Here is a 22,622-nt window from a genome sequence, read left to right on the forward strand (position 1 = left end):
CCCCGGGCCAAACTGTCTGTGACGTATTCTGACATCACCTGAGTCTCAGCAGGGGACAGAGGGTAGATTCGTCCTGTAGGAAAAGAAGCACCTGGAACCAAATCGATGGGACAATCATAAGGCCTGTGCGGGGGCAAGACCTCTGCTTCTCGTTTATCGAAGACATCCGCAAATGCACAGTAGGCCTCCGGAAGTCCGGGCAAGGACGTAGGTGAGGGAGGCAAATGGATAGGCCGGACGGACAGCAGGCAACGGCTATGGCAGGCCGAACCCCAACGCAGGACCTCCCCTCTTTGCCAGTCTATGACTGGCTCATGCGTACGCAGCCATGGCAGACCGAGCATGAAAGGCGGAGAGAGAGTGGGTAGCACGTAAAAGGCAATCCTCTCAGCATGGAGAGCTCCGATCTGAAGCTCCACCTCACTGGTAATGCCCTCAACGGAATCTAGTAGGGGTCTCCCATCTATGGTGGTGATGATGCGGGGATGCTGCAGGGGGTGTAGAGGAATGCCGAGGCGGAGAGCCATGTCTCGCTGAATAAAGTTACCTGCAGATCCCGAGTCCAAATACGCCAACTCTGAGAATCGCCTGTCACCGACTTTCACCTGTATGGAAACAGTTAACAGTAGAGAGGTATCACTCTCACCTAGGATGGCCTCTCTTACCTGTCCTAGGTGGAGGAGTTTTCCGGTCTTCTGGGACATTGCCGGCGGAAATGGTTGGAGCCACCACAACAGAGACACAACCTCCGGGCGACTCTCTCCTCACGCTCCCGTGGACTCAGCCGGAGACGATCCACCTCCATGGGTTCGGGTGCTTCAGCAGAAGAAGCGTTACCTGGTAACAGGGGCCTCTGAAAAGAGGGTGCCAATCGAGGTGGTCTTTTCTCCTGGGTTCTCTCCTTGGTGCGTTCTTGTAGGCGGCGATCTATCCGGACAGCAAGGGAGATGTATTTATCCAGGGTACCGGGAAGATCTCGTACGGCGAGCTCGTCCTTCAGGCGACTGGATAACCCTCTCCGGAAGACACCGATCAGGGGCTCGTCAGACTAGCGAAGCTCAGAAGCCAAAGTGCGAAACTGTATGGCATATTGGCCAACCGACAGAGTACCTTGCTGTAAGTTGAACAACTCCTCCGTGGCAGAAGCCACCCGACCTGGCTCATCAAAGATCTTCCGGAAGGTGTCCAAGAAGGCCCGCAAATTGGATACAATGGGGTCTTCTTTCTCCAGTAGTAGGTTGAACCAGGCCAAGGCCTCGCCCTCCAGGTGTGATGCCAGAAAGGCCACTTTCGCCACATCCGTAGGGTATTGATGAGGGAGAAGCCTGAAATGCAGCTGGCATTGGTTGATGAAACCCCTGCACATCTTTGGATCCTCAGAGTACCTGGTGGGTTTGCAGAGGCGAGGGGAAGAGTAGACGCCTCCTACGGCACTGGGATCCAACACGGGTCGCTCGTCCACAGACGTCATGTAACTCAGCATCTGGGTCTGCATCCGTCCTTGTTGATCCAACTCCTGATGGAGATCTGCAAGATGAGAGGAGAAAGATGCATCCACCCCCTGAGGGGAAGCTAAACGGGCCTCAAGGGTACGTATGAATGCAACTACCTGTTCCTGGCTCTGGCGGAGACTAGCGAGCTCCCTCTGAGCATCGAACCTGGCATCAGCGGGGTCCATGGCCTGGACAAAATCTGTCACGCCCTACAGACGTGTCTATCGGGTGGACCCACTGGACCGCAAATACAGCGGTTACTGATACCAGGAAGGGAGAACCAGACCAGGAAAGCAGGTTCAAATGCTTTATTGTACAGTAATACAAACACTAGGGGAGACACCCCAAAGGAAGGCCACAGGGCCACAACACCAGAAAGCCTCTAAGGAGACCAAGGCTTGGAGTGACCCCTATACAGGGATTTCCCCTAGACAACCAATAGAGGGTCCGATGAGGCAGACACCTGTGTTAAACCGACCTAGGAGGTAGGAAGAAAAGAATAAACAAAACAGGGCTGGATGTGGAACTTGGAAGCAGGAAGAAGACTGCAGGGAACCACACAGGATACTGGACTCAGGATGCTGTGGAGACCAGACTCGATCCTAGGGAAAAAAGGAACACAGAGTAAGACAGGCAAATTGGACTGATAAGCCTAGCAGGATAAGACCTGGAGCAGCAACTTCAGGATAATAGAAGTTGCCCAGGCGGTGTCCAGGTGTGACGGAGATCCTTATATACCTCCAGCCTCCAGGTGATAGGCCGGGAGGAGGGGCAGTGAGTAGGGAGGGGCTGACCCTTTAAGAAGCCAGAGAGCTCGCCTGCCCGCCCCTATGCACTCCCTAGGAGAGGGAGAGAAAGGAGGAAGTGCAGCAGACATGGGAGCAAGGACCCGGGCAGCATGTCTGCAGGGACGGACCCCGGAGCGCCGGCGGACGACCGGAGCGTGACCCTGCTGGCTAAGGACAGGACCAGAAGAGGTAATAGCAGGCGGGGAAGAGAAAGAAGGCGCCCCGGACTGCGAGGTGGTGACAGTTGTGCAGGAAAGGAAGCTTGTTACATACAGACCGTGGATTCCAAAGGGCACAATTGAAAGGGAGAGATTAGGGAATTCAAGTAATATTAAAAAGGTTAGTATGGTTTTGATATGAGGTAGGGTAGCAGTTGATTTTGGTGGATGTGGGACCGGGGTTGGGGGAGATGTCCCCCGAAATCAGTAGGAGTAAGAAGATAAAAAGCAAGTAGTTTTTGGAAGTGCATGAAGTTTTTTTGTGCAGTGTGTTTTGGCAAGATGGGCTGAGGTTTTTCAGGAAGGTGAGAAGTGCATGGGAGCTGTACATGGGAGAGGGAATGAGTGAGGAGCTTATGTATATGAGTCGTGATGGAGGGGGGATTGGGCGGTGAATATGGATTGCAAGGGAGCATAGGAGGATAGGAATAAAGTACATGGATAGAAGGAAGTGCAGAGTGTGGGTTACCTGACTCCTGCCCTGACTAAATGCCATGGAATAATTGCTGTATCACAACGCTTATCTTCTGTGACGCGTGCACCCCCACATGTGTGCACCCCTAAGGATGGTTCTACATATATAGTCCAGACTGCTGGGACAGAAGAGATGGATTGTGGGACCAGGGTGGGGATAAATTGGCAACTGGGGCCAGCACACCAGGGGGTGGTTAAATGATCAAACACATTGTGGCTGGAAGCATGCTATAAGGGTACCGTCACACTATACGATTTACCTACGATCACGACCAGCGATATGACCTGGCCGTGATCGTAGGTAAATCGTAGTGTGGTCGCTGGGGAGCTGTCACACAGACAGCTCTCCAGCGACCAAGGATGCCGAGGTCCCTGGGTAACCAGGGTAAACATCGGGTAACTAAGCGCAGGACCGAGCTTAGTTACCCGATGTTTACCCTGGTTACAAGAGTTAAACTAAAAAAAAACAAACAGCACATACTTACATCTGGTGTCCGTCACGTCCCTTGCCGTCTGCTTCCCGCACTCAGTGACTGCTGGCCGTAAAGTGAAAGTAAAAGCACAGCCGCTGTGCTCTGCTTTCACTTTACGGCCGGCAGTCACAGTGCGGGAAGCAGAGACGGCAAGGGACCTGACGGACACCAGAATGTAAGTATGTGCTGTTTGTTTTTTTTTAGTTTAACGCTTGTAACCAGGGTAAACATCGGGTAACTAAGCGCGGTCCTGCGCTTAGTTACCCGATGTTTACCCTGGTTACAAGCGAACGCATCGCTGGATCGCATCGCTAGATCGCTAGATCGGTGTCACACACACCGATCTAGCGATGACAGCGGGAGATCCAGCGATGAAAGAAAGTTCCATACGATCTGCTACGACGTACGATTCTCAGCAGGATCCCTGATCGCTGCTGCGTGTCAGACACAGCGATATCGTAACGATATCGCTGGAACGTCACGAATCGTACCGTCGTAGCGATCGAAATGTTATAGTGTGACGGTACCCTAACACCTTCCAACTGATAGTATCTAGAGTGGCCACAGTCATGGATATACATCAAACAGTGAGTAAATCGTACAATGCAACCAATGAATTATACCAAACATTAAGCAGGCACATTAAAATATGTTGCTAGATGGTAGGGTGGCAGATGACAGACATCAGACATCAGACAGCAAGCAGAGGGAGTTTATACCATTAGGCCGGCGTCACACACAGCGTAAAACAATACGGTCCGTATATTATGGCCGTAATACGCTGAAAAGTCCCGAAAAAAGTGGTCCGTAGCTCCTCCGTAGGCAGGGTGTGTCAGCGTTTTTTGCGCATGGCATCCTCCGTATGTAATCCGTATGGCATCCGAACTGCGTGGTTTTCTCGCAGGCTAGCAAAACCAACATACCGCTATAGAAGTGATCCATGTGTCCCAAAAAGAAAAGAAAATATATATATACTGTCTATATATATATATATATATATATATATATATATATATATATATGTCAGTAGACACATATATTAGAGAGAAAAGCCGGTAATTCAGTGCGGTGTACAGTAAAATCACACTGACAGCTTACAGTAGAATAGGTAGAATAAATGTGTACACATAGAATAGGTATATATATATATATATGTCAGTGAGACACATATATGTATATATATTAATATTTATTCCAGCGCTAGACAGCTTGAAAGCTGGTAATTCAATTACCGGCTTTTTCCTTCTCCTTCCTAAAACCCGACATGATTTGAGACATGGTTTACATACAGTAAACCATGTCTTCTCTCCATTTTTTTTGCAGATTCCACACTACTAATGTCAGTAGTGTGTATCTGCAAAATTTGGCAGTTCTAGCTCTTAAAATAAAGGGTTAAATGGCGGAAAAAATTGGCGTGGGCTCCCGCGCAATTTTCTCCGCCAGAGTAGTAAAGCCAGTGACTGAGGGCAGATATTAATAGCCTGGAGAGGGTCCACGGTTATTGCCCCCCCCCCTGGCTAAAAATATCTGCCCCCAGCCACCCCAGAAAAGGCACATCTGGAAGATGCGCCTATTCTGGCACTTGGCCACTCTCTTCCCATTCCCGTGTAGCGGTGGGATATGGGGTAATGAAGGGTTAATGCCACCTTGCTATTGTAAGGTGACATTAAGCCTAATTAATAATGGAGAGGCGTCAATTATGACACCTATCCATTATTAATCCAATACTAGTAAAGGGTTAAATAAAACACAAACACATTTTTTAAAATTATTTTAATGAAATAAAAACAATGGTTGTTGCAGTATTTTATTCAACGCCCAATCCAGTCACTGAAGACCCTCGTTCTGTGAGTAAAAAAACATAATAAACCAACAATATACTTACCCTCCGCAGATCTGTAACGTCCAACGATGTAAATCCTTCTGAAGGGGTTAAAACATTTTGCAGCAAGGAGCTGTGCTAATGCAGGCTGCTCCTCGCTGCAAAACCCCAGGGAATGAGGCTAAAAATAGATCAATGATCTATATTTAGCTTCATTTGCGGTGAGGCGCCCTCTGCTGGCTGTTCATATATCGTGGGAAATTACCTAGAAAGCTCCCTAACACATAAATGTGTTAATAAAAAATAAATAAATAAAAAGAGACAGGTTCCCCCGATTTTTGATAATCAGCTAAGGTTAATCAGATTGGATGTGCAAATTCTTTACCCAGCTCTTTGTGATTGCCCTGGTGCAATGGCAGTCAGGGTAATATTTTTAGGGGTTGATGTCAGCTGTGTATTGTCAGCTGGCATCAAGTCTCTTGCTTAGTAATGGAGAGGTGTCTATCAGGCAATCTAATTACTGACCCAGTAGTAAAAAGAAATAAACACCCAAAAAATCTTTATTTGAAAAGAATTTCCCAATAACTTCCTTAGTTTACCCATTTATTTAAAAAAAACTCCCATGTAGTCCATGGATTCCCAACAAGTTCCTAAATCTATGGAGACTCGGTCTCATGCTGCACTCCGCGAGACCCAGCAGCTGTGATGAGCAGTGTTGTAAGCAAGGTCACATCAGTATACAGTTGCCGGGTCACATAAAGGGTATCGCATCGTGAGAGCCATCACTGCTCATCATTCCTGCTCTCAGCTGCTCTTTGTGTGACCCTGCAGCTTTGAACTGTGATAATTTGACTGACGTCAACACTCAACATCCACCGGGTATAGCGGAGTGCAGTTTGAGACCTGGCACTGGCTGCTGCTACAGTGTATGGAGCTTTGTTTTCAGAATGTGCTCCATACGCTGGACAATGGAAAAGAGCATTGACATGGGACCTCCATGTGGACTATGGCGGACCTGTGGAGTTTTTTCATTTTTTAATAAATTGGTGAAAGAGGGAATTTGGTGGGGAGTTTTTTTCAAATGAAGATTTTTTTTTTACTACGGGGTTAGTAATAGGGGTGTCTGATAAACACCTCTCAATTACTAACCCTTGGGTTTGATCTCAGGGGCAGCTGCTAACATCAACCCCAAAACCCATTACCCCCATTGCCACGACACCCGCGTCTTTTTAACCAGCAAAGGCAAAGCAAACAGCTGTAAGCTGATTTTAATAGGCTGGGAAGGTCCATGGTTATCTAGCCCTTGCCAGCCTAAGAGTACCAGCCCCTACCTGTCCCCTTTACCTTAGCTAATTATTGAAAATGGTCGAACCACACATTGTGCTTTCTATTTATTCATTTCTTCTCTCAGCACCCTAGAAGGGAGCTTCATGCACTGCCCAGTTAATCAGATGTAAATTTGAAATGAATATTAACTGCTCCTTACTCCCACCTCTTAGCATCAGGCCAGTGATAGTAAACATCTTCTCAGGTGCCAGGAGGTGGGAGGTTTGAGAGTGTGCCGAGCATCGTGTCACCGAGTTTTATACAGACCCAACAACACAATGCAACAGGACAATCACATCAATGCCAGTAGCTAATATGGCTAAAGCATTACTGTGTATGGCGGGCAAGCCCCACATTTTTAGTGGCTGAAAATAGCAGTGAAACGTGTGGCAGGGATTCAAACATGCCCTTGAGCACCATGCGATACTCAGCGGAGTAGCGAACTTACCCTAGCGCCCAAATGCTCAATTAAGTATCGAGCAGTGCCGAGCACGCTCGCCCATGACTATCTGACACTAGTGTTGAGCGATACCGTCCGATATTTGAAAGTATCGGTATCGGATGGTATCGGCCGATATCTGAAAAATATCGGATATCGCCGATACCGATATCCGATACCAATACAAGTCAATGGGACACAAATATCGTAAGGTATCCGTAATGGTTCCCAGGGTCTGAAGGAGAGGATCCATATTAATGTGTAAAATAAAGAATAAAAATAAAAAATATTGATATACTTACCCTCGGACGGGCCCTGGTTGTCACCGCTGCAATCGCCATGCTTTTCTTCCTAAGAATGAGCGCTTTAATGACCTTCGATGACGTCGCGGCTCGTGATTGGTCGCTGAGCGGTCATGTGACCGCTCACGCGACCAATCACAAGCCGCAATGTCATCGAAGGTCCTTAACGCGCTCATTCTTAGGAATGAGCGCGTTAATAACCTTCGATGACGTCGCGGCTTGTGATTGGTCGCGTGAGCGGTCACATGACCGCTCAGCGACCAATCACAAGCCGCAACGTCATCGAAGGTACTTAACAAGCTCATTCATAGGAAGGAAAACATGGCGATTGCAGCGGTGACAACCAGGGCCCGTCCGAGGGTAAGTATATCAATATTTTTTATTTTTATTCTTTATTTTACACATTAATCTAAATCCCGATACCGATTCCCGATATCACAAAAATATCGGAACTCGGTATCAGAATTCCGATACTGCAAATATCGGCCGATACCCGATACTTGCGGTATCGGAATGCTCAACACTATCTGTCACTTATCTATTCTGAGAGCTCTGACTATGAATTCACTGTACTTGGCTAATGAAACTTGGTGGTTCATTTGATATGTGTGCGTAAAAAGCAGAAAGCATACACATGGACCGTGTGCAATCCAATTTTTTTCTCGCTCCCTTGACTTGCATTAGCGAGTTTCAGCCAATATACGCAGTCAGTCACAGCATGCTGCAATTTTTTCCTGTAGCCGATTAGTCCTAAGAAAAAATATACAGATGAGCACGGACTCATTGAACAACAATGGTCAGAGTGCAATGTGATGTTTTCTCGCATTGCACTCCTCCGTATTATACGCTAGTGTGAATGAGCCCGAACACTTGCATTTTCATGAGCTCTGTATAACACCATCAAAACCCAATCACTTACTGTCAGCTTCCTGCCTATGCACAGTATACATAGAAAGCTGGCAATCATTGGCGTAGTCAGTGTTATATATAACTTAGCATTCAGAGAACTGGTAGATCTGCAGCAGATAAACCTAAGATTTTATAAAAATTATAACAGAGACCATTAAGTTATACATCACTGGGATTAGTGCTTATGTCACCACATCATGCTGCTCTTAGATGGGGTCACTTCAACTTTTTATCCTCAATTTTCAATTGCTATAACTTTATTATTTTCCAGCGACATAGCCATATAAAAGCTTGTTTTTTTGCAGGACAAGTTGTAGTTTTTAAAGACACCATTATCTTAACCATAAAGTGTACTTAAAAACAGGAAAAAAAATCAGTGGCATAAAATGGTGAAAAGTAATGCCATTTACATATATATTTGGAATTTTTTCTTTTGGGTTGATTTTTCAGGTCAAACTCAGTACAATTACAGCAATACCAAACTTGTATTGATTTTCTTTATATTAGTGTTGGGAAAAAAAAGTCAATAATTTGAAAAATTATTTCTTGTTTGTGTGGACATTGTCGAAAACCTGTACTACCTTAAATTTTTCTGTCGATAAAACAGATTGAGGGTTTGTTTTGAGTAGTTGCTGACATTTTGATTGATACCATTTTGGGGTATATATGACATTTTGGTTGTTTTTTATTGTATTTTTATGGACAAATGGTGATAAAAAAAATTCTGGCTTCTTGATTTTACAGAGTTTACTGTATGAGTTAATTAATTTAAAATTTGATAGATTCGGCTTTTATGGATGCAGCAGGATGGGGACACCGGTTAAGTAATACAGACGGCATTTAACACATTTGAAGAGAGCTCATTGTTCGGATGTCCATATTACTGATGAACGAATTTGTTCAGAAAACGATCAGCAAACATACATTTAGCACAAATATGGCACATTTGGATTAGTGATTGGAAACATGAGCAATATTTTATAAAATCAGAAAAAAAATATTTGCTTGCCACAAAAGTATTTTCACACTTTAGCAACGATAATGGTGGTGTACCATGAGCGCTTGGTGTTTGATGAGGGGAGAGGGTTTTCAGAGCTCAGAGGCCCGGCATTCTTTTAAACGGTCTGTTTTCTTTTTTCTAACTTTATGTGTGCACATTGCAGCTAGCCAATCAGGGTGCAGGAACAACCCACAATGTCCTGACACAACAGCTTGTGTCATTGGCTGTTGAAATCACATGTCCCTCTCCATATAAATAGCGAACATCTTGTTTTAGCATCATTTTGACACTGTAACAGTGCAGCGAGGCTGCTCCTGACTGTTAGCAGCAAGATTTTAGCTAGTTAGTTAGGTGATTGTATATCAGTCAGATAGTGTAGCTTCTAGTGTCCAGTGTGGCTGTTAAATTTACCTTCCAGCATTTTTTTTGCCATTACTGAGGTCCACAGACAAAGCCAGTAGGGCACATGTCCTACAAGCGTGTTGTGTATTGCTTCTATTGTGTTCCATGCATGAGTATAGCATTCTAAATATTTTTCACTAGCTAAATGTGAAACAGCCTGCTTTATCTCATGTTGTCATTTTGTGGCGGTGATATGAACCTGTCTGCAGACCTAAGGCACATTAAAAAAAATTATAATTTTTCAGTTGTAAAAAGTTAGAAACCCGCCGTATTACACTTTCTCATTTTGTTGGGTTGAAATTAAGCTGTAGAGGCCTGATCCAGAGGCCACAAAAATTATTCTGTTCCTAGTGTCATACAGTAGGGGACCTGACTTTCAAATAGTTTGTAGCATCTAGTGTGTTATAGAGGCCTGATCAATAGACCACAAAAATTCTTCTGTTCCTAGTGTCATACAGTAGATGACCTGGCTTTCAAATAGTTTGTAGCATCCAGTGTGTTATAGAGGCCTGATCCATAGGCCACAAAAAAATCTTCTGATCCTAGTGTCATACAGTAGGGGACCTGACTTTCAAATAGTTTACAGCATCTAGTGTGATATAGAGGCCTGATCCAGAGGCCACAAAAATCCTTCTGTTGCTAGTGTCATACAGTAGGGGACCTGACTTTCAAATAGTTTGCAACATCTAGTGTGATATAGAGGCCTGATCCACAGGCCACAAAAAATTCTTCTGTTCCTTGTGTCATACAGTAAGGGACCTGACTTCTTTGTCATACAGGTCTCCTCCAAACACAAACAATTTTTTTCTGTCACTTACACCATACACCACAGAATCATAATCATCATCATTCTCTTCATTCCTGAATATGATGCCTTGGTGTGGGAAATGGCTAGAGCGCCTTGGTCCATTGCATGATTTTCACTTTGATATTTGCCCTAGCTCAGAGTGCTATTACCACCTCGGCTTTCCTAGCCTCCATCACAGATTTGCATTAGAATTGTGTTGTCCATCTCTTCTAGCACCAATGTCTTGTGAAAACAGGTGTTCCAACACATGACTGTTCATGTTTTCCAAAGTATCAACAGGAATAAGTTTTTTTGGTGTATTATGTTACTTATCCTCCAGGGTGCTGTGGATTAGAGAACTTTGGGGCATAATAGAAACAGTTGTCATTGATGGATTGTAAATTCAACTATGTACACCATTAGGTATTATCAGAGTAGAGAAGATGGACTTAGCAAACACTGTCTCCAGCTTATGGTGTCTGTCATGATCCCAATGGCAGGGGATCACAAAAGGACAAGCACAAAAACAAAACAAGCTCTAGGGTGATGGAACCTGAGCTGACCGCGATCCTGAACCTAAACACACAACTAGCAGTAGCCGGGGAACGTGCCTACGATGATTCCTAGACGTTTCGCGCCAGCCGAAGGATTAACTTCCCCTATCAGAAGAAACACAGACCTCACTTGCCTCCAGAGAAACACCCCACAGAAATAGCAGCCCCCCACATGTAATAACGGTGAAATGAGAGGAAAGCACATACGTAGTTATGAAAATAGAATCAGCAAAAATGAGGCCCGCTAAAGCTAGATAGCAGAGGATACAAAAGTGAACTGCGCGGTCAGTGAAAAACCCTTCAAAAAACCATCCTGAAATTACTTGAACTCATGTGCCAACTCATGGAACATGAGGAGTAATTTCAGCCCACTAGAGCAACCAGCAGCAAGGAATCACATATCTGCAAGCTGGACTAAGACAAAAATAAAGCAAAACGTGGAACAGGAAAATCAAAACTTAGCTTGTCCTGAAGATAACAGACGCAGGGAGCAGAGGTAAAAAAAACACGCTGATTACATTGATAGCCGGCGAGGAAATGACAAAAAAGCCAGGTTAAATAGGAAACTCCCATAACCTGATGGAACACGTGGACACCAGAGACCGCAGAGAACACAAGTCACCCAGTACCATCAGTAACCACCAGAGGGAGCCCAAAAACAGAACTCACAACAGTACCCCCCCCTTGAGGAGGGGTCACCGAACCCTCACGAGAACCACCAGGGCGACCAGGATGAGCCCTATGAAAAGCACGGACCAAATCGGCAGCATGAACATCAGAGGCAATCACCCAAGAATTATCCTCCTGACCATAACCCTTCCACTTGACCAAATACTGGAGTTTCCGTCTGGAAACACGAGAATCCAAGATCTTCTCCACAACATACTCCAATTCACCCTCCACCAGCACCGGAGCAGGAGGCTCAAGCGAAGGAACAACAGGTACCTCATACTTCCGCAACAACGACCGATGGAACACATTATGAATAGCAAACGATGCCGGGAGATCCAAACGAAACGACACAGGGTTAAGAATTTCCAAGATCCTATAGGGACCGATGAACCGAGGCTTGAACTTAGGAGAAGAAACCTTCATAGGAACAAAACGAGAAGACAACCACACCAAGTCCCCAACAAGAAGTCGAGGACCCACGTGGCGACGGCGATTAGCAAACTGCTGAGCCCTCTCCTGGGACAACTTCAAATTGTCCACCACATGACTCCAAATCCGATGCAACCTATCCACCACCATGTCCACTCCAGGACAATCAGAAGGCTCCACCTGACCAGAGGAAAAACGAGGATGAAACCCCGAATTACAAAAGAAAGGAGAAACCAAGGTAGCAAAACTAGCCCGATTATTAAGGGCAAAGTCGGCAAGCGGCAAAAAGGAAACCCAGTCATCTTGATCAGCAGAAACAAAACACCTTAAATAAGTTTCTAAAGTCTAATTAGTTCGTTCCGTCTGGCCATTCGTCTGGGGATGGAATGCAGACGAAAAGGACAAATCAATGCCCATCTTAGCACAGAACGTCGGCCAAAATCTAGACACAAACTGGGATCCCCTGTCAGAAACGATGTTCTCCGGAATGCCATGCAAACGGACCACGTTTTGAAAAACCAGAGGGACCAACTCAGAGGAAGAAGGTAACTTAGGCAAGGGTACCAGATGAACCATCTTAGAAAAGCGGTCACACACAACCCATATGACGGACATTTTTTGAGAAACAGGGAGATCCGAAATAAAGTCCATGGAAATGTGCGTCCAAGGCCTCTTCGGGATAGGCAAAGGTGACAACAATCCACTGGCCCGAGAACAGCAAGGCTTAGCCCGAGCGCAAACTCCACAAGACTGCACGAAAGAACGCACATCCCTCAACAAGGAAGGCCACCAAAAAGACCTGGCCACCAAGTCTCTAGTACCAAATATTCCAGGATGACCTGCCAACACAGAAGAATTGACCTCGGAGATGACTCTACTGGTCCAATTATCCGGAACAAACAGTCTTTCCGGCGGACAACGATCAGGTTTATCCGCCTGAAACTCCTGCAAAGCACGTCGCAAGTCTGGGGAGACAGCCGACAAAATCACTCCATCCCTAAGGATACCAGTGGGCTCAGAATTTCCAGGGGAGTCAGGCACAAAACTCCTAGAAAGAGCATCCGCCTTCACATTCTTTGAACCTGGCAGGTATGAAACCACAAAATTGAAACGGGAGAAAAACAGTGACCAACGAGCCTGTCTAGGATTCAGACGCTTGGCAGACTCAAGGTACATCAGATTTTTGTGATCAGTCAAGACCACCACACGATGTCTAGCACCCTCAAGCCAATGACGCCACTCCTCAAATGCCCACTTCATGGCCAAAAGCTCCCGATTACCAACATCATAATTCCGTTCAGCGGGCGAAAATTTTCTAGAAAAGAACGCACATGGCTTCATCACTGAGCCAACTGAGCTTCTCTGTGACAAAACCGCCCCCGCTCCGATCTCGGAAGCATCAACCTCAACCTGAAAAGGAAGCGACATATCTGGCTGACGCAACACAGGAGCAGAAGAAAACCGGTGCTTAAGTTCCTGAAAGGCCTCCACAGCCGCAGGAGACCAATCAGTAACATCAGCACCCTTTTTAGTCAAATCCGTCAAAGGCTTAACAACCCTAGAAAAATTAGTTATGAAGCGACGATAAAAATTAGCAAAGCCTAAGAACTTCTGTAGACTCTTAAGAGATGTAGGCTGCGTCCAGTCACAAATAGCCTGAACCTTGACGGGATCCATCTCAATAGTAGAAGGGGAAAAAATATACCCCAAAAAAGAAATCTTCTGGACTCCAAAGAGACATTTAGAACCTTTTACAAACAAAGAATTGGCCCGCAGGACCTGAAACACCTTCCTGACCTGCTGAACATGAGACTCCCAGTCATCAGAAAAAACCAAAACATCATCCAAATACACGATAATGAATTTATCCAGATATTCACTAAAAATATCGTGAATAAAAGACTGGAAGACAGAAGGAGCATTAGAAAGTCCAAAAGGCATCACCAAATACTCGAAATGGCCCTCAGGCGTATTAAATGCGGTTTTCCACTCATCACCCTGCCTTATCCGCACAAGATTATACGCACCCCGAAGATCAATCTTAGTGAACCATTTAGCCCCCTTAATGCGAGCGAACAAATCAGTCAACAATGGCAAAGGATACTGATATTTGACTGTAATCTTATTCAAAAGACGATAATCTATGCAAGGCCTCAAGGAACCATCTTTTTTGGCCACAAAAAAAAAACCTGCTCCCAAAGGGGACGAAGATGGACGCATATGTCCCTTTTCCAAGGACTCCTTAACATAATTCCGCATAGCAGTATGCTCTGGCACTGACAGATTGAACAAACAACCTTTAGGGAATTTACTGCCAGGAATCAAATCTATAGCACAATCGCAATCCCTGTGAGGAGGAAGCGAACTGAGCTTAGGCTCCTCAAAAACCTCCCGATAATCAGACAGAAATACCGGAACCTCAGAAGGAGTAGATGAAGCGATAGAAATCGGAGATGCATCATCATGAACCCCCTGACATCCCCAGCTTAACACAGACATTGTTTTCCAGTCCAGGACTGGGTTATGAGTTTGTAACCATGGCAGACCAAGCACTAAGACATCATGTAAATTATACAGTACCAGGAAGCGAATCACCTCCTGATGAACGGGAGTCATACGCATGGTCACTTGTGTCCAGTACTGAGGTTTATTCATAGCCAAAGGTGTAGAGTCAATTCCTTTCAAAGGAATAGGAACTTCCAGAGGTTCCAGACTAAATCCACAGCGATTGGCAAATTACCAATCCATAAGACTCAGGGCAGCGCCTGAATCCACATAGGCATCGACGGAAATGGATGATAATGAACAAATCAGCGTCACAGACAGAATGAACTTAGACTGTAAAGTACCAATGGCAACAGACTTATCAACCTTTTTTGTGCGTTTAGAGCATGCTGATATAACATGAGCTGAATCACCACAATAAAAACACAATCCATTTTTCCGCCTATCATTTTGCCGTTCACTTCTGGACTGAATTCTATCACATTGCATTATCTCAGGTGCCTGTTCAGAAGACACCGCCAAATGGTGCACAGGTTTGCGCTCCCGTAAACGCCGATCAATCTGAATCGCCATAGTCATGGACTCATTCAGACCTGTAGGCACCGGGAACCCCACCATAACATCTTTAATGGCCTCAGAAAGGCCATCTCTGAATTTTGCAGCCAGAGCGCACTCATTCCACTGAGTAAGCACCGACCATTTCCGAAATTTCTGACAATATATTTCTGCTTCATCTTGCCCCTGAGAGAGAGCCAATAAAGCTTTTTCAGCCTGAATCTCTAGGTTAGGTTCCTCATAGAGCAAACCCAATGCCAGAAAAAACGCATCCACATTGAGCAACGCAGGATCCCCTGGTGCCAATGCAAATGCCCAATTCTGAGGGTCACCCCGCAGGAAAGATATAACAATCTTGACCTGCTGAGCAGGGTCTCCAGAGGAGCGAGATTTCAAGGAAAGAAACAACTTGCAATTGTTCCTAAAATTCAGAAAACTAGATCTATCTCCAGAAAAAAACTCTGGGATAGGAATTCTAGGTTCAGACATAGGCGTATGTACAACAAAATCTTGTATATTTTGAACCTTAGCAGCAAGATTATTCAGGCTGGTAGCCAAACTCTGGACGTCCATGATAAACAGCTGAGGTCAGAGCCATTCAAGGATTAAGAGGAGGAAAGAAGCAGCCAAGCTGCAATTAAGGCTAGGCAGCAAACACTGAGGAGGGGGAAAAAAAAAAAAAAAAAACTTCCTCAGACTACTTTTTCTCCTACTTCAGCCAAAACGATGACCAATTTTTTTTTTAGGCCGGCTATACTGTCATGATCCCAATGGCAGGGGATCACAAAAGGACAAGCACAAAAACAAAACAAGCTCTAGGGTGATGGAACCTGAGCTGACCGCGATCCTGAACCTAAACACACAACTAGCAGTAGCCGGGGAACGTGCCTACGATGATTCCTAGACGTCTCGCGCCAGCCGAAGGATTAACTTCCCCTCTCAGAAGAAGCACAGACCTCACTTGCCTCCAGAGAAACACCCCACAGAAATAGCAGCCCCCCACATGTAATAACGGTGAAATGAGAGGAAAGCACATACGTAGTTATGAAAATAGAATCAGCAAAAATGAGGCCCGCTAAAGCTAGATAGCAGAGGATACAAAAGTGAACTGCGCGGTCAGCGAAAAACCCTTCAAAAAACCATCCTGAAATTACTTGAACTCATGTGCCAACTCATGGAACATGAGGAGTAATTTCAGCCCACTAGAGCAACCAGCAGCAAGGAATCACATATCTGCAAGCTGGACTAAGACAAAAATAAAGCAAAACGTGGAACAGGAAAATCAAAACTTAGCTTGTCCTGAAGATAACAGACGCAGGGAGCAGAGGTAAAAAGACACGCTGATTACATTGATAGCCGGCGAGGAAATGACAAAAAAGCCAGGTTAAATAGGAAACTCCCATAACCTGATGGAACAGGTGGACACCAGAGACCGCAGAGAACACAAGTCACCCAGTACCATCAGTAACCACCAGAGGGAGCCCAAAAACAGAACTCACAACAGGTGTCACTGTTAGAGGCACCATCCTGTTGTGATTGATATTGAGTAATGGGAATCCTACTCCATTATGCCCTCTGCTTCTGCTGCATCATTATGACCTACTAGTATGCTTGCAAGATGCAAAGGAGGTCAAAAGTAACTTGCGTTTGGCACTACTACTGCTAGAACGTATGCCACCAGGAGTGCCAGAGGTGCTGCTTCTAGTGGCTAACACATTCTCATCCTTGATATCGGGTTTTTTCTATTGCCCTACCATATCCATTGACCATGGCCCTCTTGGGTTTAGTATGGATTTTGGACATAAGAATAAGTTTTCAATTGTTTCCAAATTTTGTTTGCAAACTTAGCCAACCCCAGAAAAATATGACATATATCAGAAATGTTAAGCACTTGCAGGGTTAACATGTTAGCCAAAAAGATAATTTAACAACATCTTACCCATGATATCAATGTGGCATGTAACAGGCTCCAATTTACAGTTCTTACAAAAAAGACACAATTACCGCACTTTTTCCCAAAAAATTTGAAGGAAAGTGGGGGATGAGTCTTACTGTCAGGATGTACCTGCCTGTAGTTTTGGAGGGTGGCTGTAGTAGAGGAATGGATCACAGGGAGCAGAAGCAGTGACACAGGAGGCAGGAGCAAGCACTGGGGCTAACACATGTGCCCGTTATGAAAGGAAATGCAATGCTCCCACTGCCCATTTCCTCCCTTCCCCCACTGCTCTGCACTTAAGCTGGCACCGAGTGGTTAGAGGGACTATGGGTGTGGGGAACAGTGAATATTAATTTTCTTTAATACTCCCAATGTGCCAGATAGGGATAGACTAATGAGGGACAGTTAGCTTAATTTAGCCTCTTTAATTAAATCCTGTGTAGCCTCTATATGGCCACAGCATTTAGCTTACAGCCTGGTGAACAGGGAGCAGCTCCACAGCAGATGAAGATAATATCTTGCTGGCAGTACTGCTTATGTATAGCAATGTGTTTGTTTTAGCACTAGCAGGTAGTGTAATCATTATTTCCACTTCTGAGTGACGTTTAATTTCATTCAGCTATATAGACACTGGTCAGTTGGAACAAATAATACAATGATCAGTGTTATAATTACACTCAGCAGCTAACTTTATATAGAACTATCCCTATATCTAGCCATGAAAATAATATGGGGATCATACAGTGAGGAAGAAGTATTTAGTCAGCAACCAATTGTGCAAGTTCTCCCACTTAAAAAGATGAGAGAGGCCTATAATTTACATCATAGGTAGACCACAACAATGAGAGTCAAAATGAGAAAACAAATTCAGAAAATCCACTTGTCTGATTTGGCAAGATTTATTTTGCAAAATATGGTGGAAAATATGTATTTGGTCAATGACAAAAGTTCATCTCAATATTTTGTTATATATCCTTTGTTGGCAATGACAGTGGTCAAATGTTTTCTGTAAAAGTCTTCACAAGGTTGGCACATACTGTTGGTGGGATGTTGGACCATTCCTCCATGCAGATCTCTTCTATAGTGACTGTCGCTGGGCAACACGGACTTTCCACTCTCTACAAAGGTTTTCTATGGGGTTGAGATCTGGAGACTGGCTAGGCCATTCCAGGACCTTCATATGCTTCTTACGAAGTCACTCCTTTGTTACCCTGGCAGTGTGCTTGAGATCATTATCATGCTGAAAGACACATCCATGTTTCATCTTCAATGCCCTTGCTGATGGAAGGAGGTTTTCACTCAAAATCTCAAGATGCATAGCCCCATTCATTCTTTAATGTACAAGGATAAGTAGCCCTGATCCATTGCAGAGAAACAGCCCCAAAGCATGATGTTGCCACCCACATGCTTCACAGTAGGTATGGTGTTCTTTGGACGCAACTCAGCATTCTGTGTCCTCCAAACACAACGAGTTTTGTTTCAACCAAACAGTTCTACATTGGTTTCATCAGACCATATCACATTCTCCCAATACTCTTCTGGATAATCCAAATTCTCTCTGGCAAACTTCAGATGGGCCTGTCCATGTACTGGCTTAAGTAGGGGGACACGTCTGGCACTGCAGGATCTGAGTCCCTGGCGGCGTAGTGAGTTTCTGATGGTAGCCTTTGTTATGGTGGTCCCAGCTCTATGCAGGTCATTCACAAGGTCCCCCGTGTTGTTCTGGGATTTTTTCTCACTGTTCTTGTGATCATTTTGGGTGAGATCTTGTGTGGAGCCCAAGATCGAGGGAGATTGTAAGTGGTCTTGTATGTCTTCCATTTACTTATTATTGCTCCCACAGTTGATTTCATCACACCAAGCTGCTTGCCTATTGCAGATTCAGTCTTTCCAGCCTGGTGCAGGGCTGCAATTTTGTTTCTGGTGTCCTTTGACAGTTCTTTGGTCTTCACAATAGTGGAGTTTGGAGTGTGACTGTTTGAGGTTGTGGACAGGTATCTTTTATACTGATAACAAGTTTAAACAGGTGCCATTACTACAGGTAATGAGTGGAGGCCATAGGAGCCTCTTAAAGAAGAAGTTACAGGTCTGTGAGAGCCAGAAATCTTGCATTTTTTATGTTACCAAAAACTTATTTTACATCGTATTTTGCAAAATAAATCTTGCCAAATCAGACAAAGTGATTTTCTGGATTTGTTTTCTCATTTTGACTCTCATAGTTGAGGTCTACCTATGATGTCAATTACAGGCCTCTCTCATCTTTTTAAGTGGGAGAACTTGCACAATTGGTCACTGACTAAATACTTTTTTTTCCTCCACTGTATATACCAGAATGGAAGCCATATATACCAGGATGAGGGCCAAATATAACAGGATGGGACAAGAATTGGCCAAATATACACAAGGTTGGGGAGATTGGTACAAAATTGCAGGACACTATTCCTATAACAGTGTTAGTAGCAGATCTGCTCATCACCGTGCCTGATGACCAAATTTTTTGCTTCAATTTTTATTTTTTCAATTTTCCTACTGTAAAATATAGGTGCGTTTTATAATCCACATAATGTGGTACATGTATTGTTTTACTGTAATAATTTATTTTCAAATTTAGGGTTAAAGCACATGAATTCCTCCCAGTGAAAAATTACCTCATAAAAGTACTGACAGGAATTTGAAACTGTCTAAGGGTATGTGCACACGTTGTGGATTCTCTGCGGATCCGCAGCGTTTTTTGAGGTGCAGAAACGCTGCAGATCCGCAATCGATTTACAGTACAATGTAAATCAATGAGAAAAAAAAATGTTGTGCACACTTTGCGGAAAATCCGCTGCGGAAACGCTGCGGTTTAAAAGAAGTAGCATGTCACTTCTTTTTTGTGAATCTGCAGCATTTTTGTACCCATTCCATTATAGAAAACTGCAGGGGTAAAAAACGCAGCAAATCCGCAAGAAAACCGCAGCAAAAATGCACAAAAAACGCTGCGGAACCGCACAAAAAACGCTGCGGAACCGCAGGTGTGTTTTCTGCCAGGAGAGGCAGAATCCGCACCAGAAATTCCTAAGCTTAATCCGCAACGTGTGCACATAGCCTAAAAATGCTGCATAAAACCACAGTAATGTACTGCTGGAAAAAGTAAAACATAGAAATTAGCAAATTTTTTGAAATTCGAATTTCTCAACTTTGCCAAATTTCCTAAAATATTCAATTTGTAATAGCTCACAAAGAGGAGAGAGAACTTCGCAGACTAGAAAGAGAGGATCCTGCTGAACATAAGACCTTACACTCTACTGGAGAGAGAAGCCTCCTCTGATCATAAGAACTTTCATTTTACAGACGAAAGAGAGTCCCTCTGGGCATAAGAGCTTACACTGTCCAGGATGAAGAAATTTAGGCAGTGACACTGGAGGTGGAAATTTAATGCTCTCAGTGCGAAAAAAAAAAAGATAATCTTGCAGTTATGATACCTCTTATTGGCTAACAAAGATAAAATAAATGATGTTACAAAGCAAGATTTTGGGACTCCTTAGGTCCCTTCCTCAGGCATGGTATAACAAAGTTTCTGAAGAAACACAAATATATGCAAAAACAACATAAAAAAGAGGCATGTTAGAATAAATGTTAGAATAAATAAACATTTAAATAAACAAACAAACTGAGCTCAGAGACTGAATCATTAATTGGATCAGATTAGTGATGTGAAAGTTTTATAGTCCCAATATCCAAGATCAGAGGCCTGGTCCCCTACTACTTTGGAAAAATATTTAGAATTGAGAGTCCTCAGTGGTTGATACCTTTAAATGGCTAACTGAAAAGATGGTAACAAATTGCAAGCTTTCGAGACTACACAGGTAATAGACCTGTGTAGTCTTGAACGCTTGCAATTTGTTACCATCTTTTCAGTTAGCCATTAAAAGGTATCAACCACTGAGGACTCTCAATTCTAAATATTTTTCTATCTACTGGCTAACACGGTACCAAGATATATTTCTTTCCTACTACTTTGGAGTAGGTTCCTTAGACTCTGTAGTCATAAATCCTTCTGACAGATTTAGTCCTGCGTGGATGGGGTCAAAGACTTTAATAAGTTTGTATTCCCAAACCCTGCAATGTTTTTGTGATATAAAATTGCCTTTTAATATGACAACTTTCATATTGTTTATGTTGTGTACTGGTGTAAGAGGGTAGTGCTGTTATGGACAGAAACACGCTGCCACTTTAATAGACAGCACCCCCTTGGCTGGTACAATGGAATGTCCTGCTTCCCCCTGCTAGATGGTGGAGATAAACTGCCCCAGGAGGAGGGGAGGAGTTGAGCCTGAACTGTGCTTGTGATCAGAAGCTGCAAGAGAGAGAGAACTGTGTTATTTTGCTACAAGAAAGGTCCCACAGCTTGGGACGAAAGTTTACTTGTGAACTTTGCAAGACTATTCTGGGTTACAGCAGTGGTGGCTGTCCTGTGCTAGTTTGTGAAGCCACGAAGATACTGAGAAGGGGACTTACAATTTCCGGGAGCATCCCCAGGATCCAGAGGCAAGGAGAAGACCACGCTTCGCAGAGCTGACAGGAATCTGTGCGCACCACCGTTTTGGACTTCGGGGGCCCCCCGGGACTGTACTGGTGTCCCCAACATCACTGTGAGTTGTTCCTGTTTGGTGCACCTGTTAGGACCTAGTGCAGGCTTCAGTAGTTAGAGCACGGTAGCCGTGTGGCCTGCGTCGTAAAGGCCAGGAAGGTTATATGCAGAGTAGCATCAATATACCTTTTATTGTGTAAAGTTGCTTGTGAGACAGATACTGAGTTTCTAATTGTTTAAGCACTGTGTTATTTTACAGAGAAGATTACTCATGTGCATTATCTTTTGTTATTGTAATCCCCTGTTTGCACCTTCCTTGTCCCTTCCATTCCCTGTCTCCCAATAAATCTGTCCTTTGTTGTTTGCATCTCATCTTGTGTACAGCAGTCTTCCTGCACCGTGGTGGTCCCTCAGCCATCGCTTCAAGTGGCGCTGCGAGCAGGGTACTGTCACCAGGATGGAGGCAGCAGACAGCAATGGCAGGAATGCTAACATTAATGGGGATGCTATGGGCATTGGTGGAACCCCTGCAAGGACACTCCCTATGGGCACCATATTTAGTGTGCTCCCAAAGTTTGACGGCAAGAATATGCCACTGTCCGACTGGGTGTCCCGGCTGCAATGCACCCTGAAGATTTATAACATCAGCCCAGACCTTGAAGCGGACATTGCTTTAACTGCCCTAGAGGGGGAAACCCCCAGAAACGTCTGCCTACAACCAGAACTCACCCGCAGTACCCTGAAGGAGCTAGTGAAGTTCCTGGAAGAGATCTACGGCGAGACTGCTAGCGCGGGACATCTTCGCGCCAAATTTTTCTCTAGGCTGCAGCGGGAAGAAGAAGGAATTTCTCATAGTATGCAACAGCACTGCAAGAAGTGTTCGAAGAGGTGCAGAGAAAGGAGGCAGATGGATTTGGCGGCATGGGCTCTAAAGACCGGATACTCCGGGAGCAATTCATTCTGGG

This window comes from Ranitomeya imitator, chromosome 3, assembly GCF_032444005.1.
Source record: "Ranitomeya imitator isolate aRanImi1 chromosome 3, aRanImi1.pri, whole genome shotgun sequence".
Classification (NCBI taxonomy): Eukaryota; Metazoa; Chordata; class Amphibia; order Anura; family Dendrobatidae; genus Ranitomeya; species Ranitomeya imitator.